This window comes from Orycteropus afer, unplaced genomic scaffold, assembly GCF_000298275.1.
Source record: "Orycteropus afer afer isolate SDZICR_OR568_19922 unplaced genomic scaffold, OryAfe1.0 scaffold00021, whole genome shotgun sequence".
In the NCBI taxonomy this organism is placed as follows: Eukaryota; Metazoa; Chordata; class Mammalia; order Tubulidentata; family Orycteropodidae; genus Orycteropus; species Orycteropus afer.
In genome coordinates this window covers 7,805,158-7,808,187 of record NW_006921608.1, presented here as the reverse complement: position 1 = coordinate 7,808,187, position 3,030 = coordinate 7,805,158, and the positions used below count along the sequence as shown (strand labels likewise).

The 3,030-nt window shown below is 38.0% G+C and overlaps 1 protein-coding gene across 1 annotated transcript in view; it reads right to left on the bottom strand.

Moving 5' to 3' along the window:
* Nucleotides 1-3,030, bottom strand: part of LRP12 (LDL receptor related protein 12) — a 103,048-nt gene that overhangs the window by 89,201 nt on the left and 10,817 nt on the right. The gene's annotated exons all lie outside the window — the stretch shown is intronic.

Below are 3,030 nucleotides of genomic sequence, written 5' to 3'. Positions count from 1 at the left end.
GAATTATCGAACCCAGGAGAGAGGTGGTGGGTGCTTTGGGAGGAACGGTTGGTGAAACGGCTGGAGGGAGGCAGCATGTTTGGTCTGGCAGTAATAGGCCTTGGGTTACTGCTGGTAACCCTGTCTTCCCTTTGTGGGATTAGAGGAGGTCAGAACATGTGGCCTCCTTGTCGTTTTTACACCTTCCCACAATGAAAAGTCCAGGGCCAGATGGTTTAGTGGTAAATTCTACTAAATGGAAAAGAATTAACACAAATGCTTCACAAATTCTTCTGAAAAACAAAAGAGAAGGTAACTTCTTCCCAAGTCATTCTACCTAGCCAGTATTGCCCTAACACCAAAACCAGACAAAGCTATCACAAAAAAAGAAAACTAAAAACCAGTATCTCTTTAGGAATATAGACACAAATATCCTCAACAAAATACTAGGAAGCTGAATCTAACAATATATAAGGATTCTAAACTATGACCAAATGAGATTCATCCCAACATATATTTAAAAAAAAAAAATCAATGTAACATACTATATTGATAAATGAAAGACAAACACCAAAGGATTATTTCAATAAATGTAGAGAAAGCATTTGGCAAAATCCAGCACCCTTTCAACAATAAAAACAGGAAACAAACTTGAAGTAGAAGGAAGCTTTCTCAAGATGATAAAGAGAATCTACAAAAATCCGACAGCTAACATACTTAATGGTGGGAAAGAGAATACTTCCCCCCTAAGATGAGGAACAAGGTATTTTTACAGGTTATGGGTTTCCTAATGCCATTTAAATAATTTAACAATTTCTCACTTTTAATTTTTAAAAACATGTTCATCTCCCATAAAAAAAATTCACTTTGGATTCCTAAATAATCATGAACTCCTTAGACCAACAGTCTAGAACCACTGCTGTACAGTATGCCCTGACATAAATACACTGTGATTTATTTGTACATTCTATTGTTGATGGAAAAATGGGTTGTTTCTAGCCTGAGATTATAACAATAAAGATGCTAGAAATATTCTTGTGTATGTCTTTTGCTGCACATTATAAATCCATTTCTGTTGAGTTTACACCTAGGAGTGTAATTGCTGGTGATAGAACATGTGTAGGCTCACCTTTAACAGACACTGACAGTTTTGCAAAGGGCTACGGCACATCTGAAATGTGGCTAGTCTGAATTGAGATATGCTAAGTATAAAATCTACACTGGATTTAGAAGACTTAAAAAAAGAAAACCAAACTCACTGCCGTCAAGTCACTCCCGACTCATTTATCAACCCCTTCTTGGGTTTCCGAGGCGGTATCACTATGGAAGTAGATAGCCCAACCTTCCTTCCAAGGAGTGGCTGGTGGGTTTGAACTGCCAGCCTTCTGGCACTAAGCCACCAGAGTAGAATAGCTAACTAACAACTTTTTTTTTTTTTTTTTACTGACTACCCACCAGGCCACTCCTCGGAAGGAAGGTTGGACATTCCTACTTCCGTAGTGATACTGCCTGGGAAACCCAAGGAGGGGTCGCTATGAGTCGGGGCCGACTCGATGGCAAATAACAACAACATAACAACACATGCTAAAATAATATTTTAGGTATACTGAATTAAATACATTATTAAAATTAATTTCACTTTTTCTTAATGTGGCTACTGGAAATTTAAAATGACATGGTTTACATTTGAAGCTTACAGTATATATGTCTTAGATGGTGCTGCTCCATGGGGAGAGAGACAAAACAGGTCATTACTAATACTACATATAAGAACCATCTGAGACGCTTCTAAGAAGGGTGCCTAGTTTTGAGAAACCAGAAAAGGCTCCCCCAAAGGAGGTAACATCTAATGGGAAGCCTTTAGAACAAAAAGCAGGAGTTAGCCTAGTGACAAAAATGGGGAGGAAAGAAGATAAAGCCAAGCAGAGGGAACAGTGTATGCAAAGGCCAAGAGAGAGGAGAAAAATGGTACAGCAAGAACATGATACTGAAAGGTCCTAACAAGAGATGAAGCTAGAAAGTTAAAAACCAGCCAGATCACAAAGGGTCTGGTGAGTTATGTTTGTGACATAAAAATAATAGGGAACTTTTGTTGGGTTTTAAGAAAGCGGCAAACAGATTTGTACTTTAAAAAAGTCACTGTGGCTGCTGCTATGTGGATGATACATTGGATCAGGGCAAGAGTAGAGCCAAGACAAGTTACCGGCTATTACAATAACGTCGGCAAAGAATGATGGGCCTCAAAGTAAAGAGAACAGCAATAGAGAGAACTGAACCTTAGGTAAATCACTCCTCTAAAAGCTTCAGAACATAGGCCCCATTTCTTCACTTTATTAACTCTAAACCTCGAAGATCCTTTAACTATTCATGAAAGTCAGATAATAAAAGGTTTACTTTCTTCCTTGTATTTGAAAATGTAAATTCCAACTACTAAACATTCTACTCTGCTCCATCTAATCCCAATATTCCATAACATTGGCAATAGTTCCCATTTCTCTAACACTGAAATGTAAATGGTATCAGTTACTCTCACTCATTGGTAAAAACATGAGAGTAAACAATTTTACTTCCTCACCAAACTGACTCTAGGAGGGCAGTGAATTATAAAATATTGAAGAAAAAAATCAGAAAATGTGTCTGTCAGCTTCATTTTCTTTGAAGTTTCAGAATCTACTAAAGTCCTATTTTCTGGAATAAACTACATAGAAAAAGAAAAGTAAAAGGTCACTTTCTTTTTCTAAATGTGTTCTGAAATTCACAAATCTACGAATATATGCTTGACTTATCCAAAGAGACTCTTCCATTTCTTTCCTAAACCAATTTTCATTGATCATTTAGTATCAAGTATTTAACTTGGCAAAAAGTTACTTGATATTAACTTGTCCCAACCTTTACTTCCTGCCTCTTCGTTGTTGTTGTTTGCCGTCGAGTGGGCCCTGACTCATAGCGACCCTCCCTGGGTTTCCGAGGCAGTATCACTACGGAAGTAGGATTGCCCAACCTTCCTTCCGAGGAGTGGCTGGTGGGTTTGAACCACCAGCCTTCTGGTGA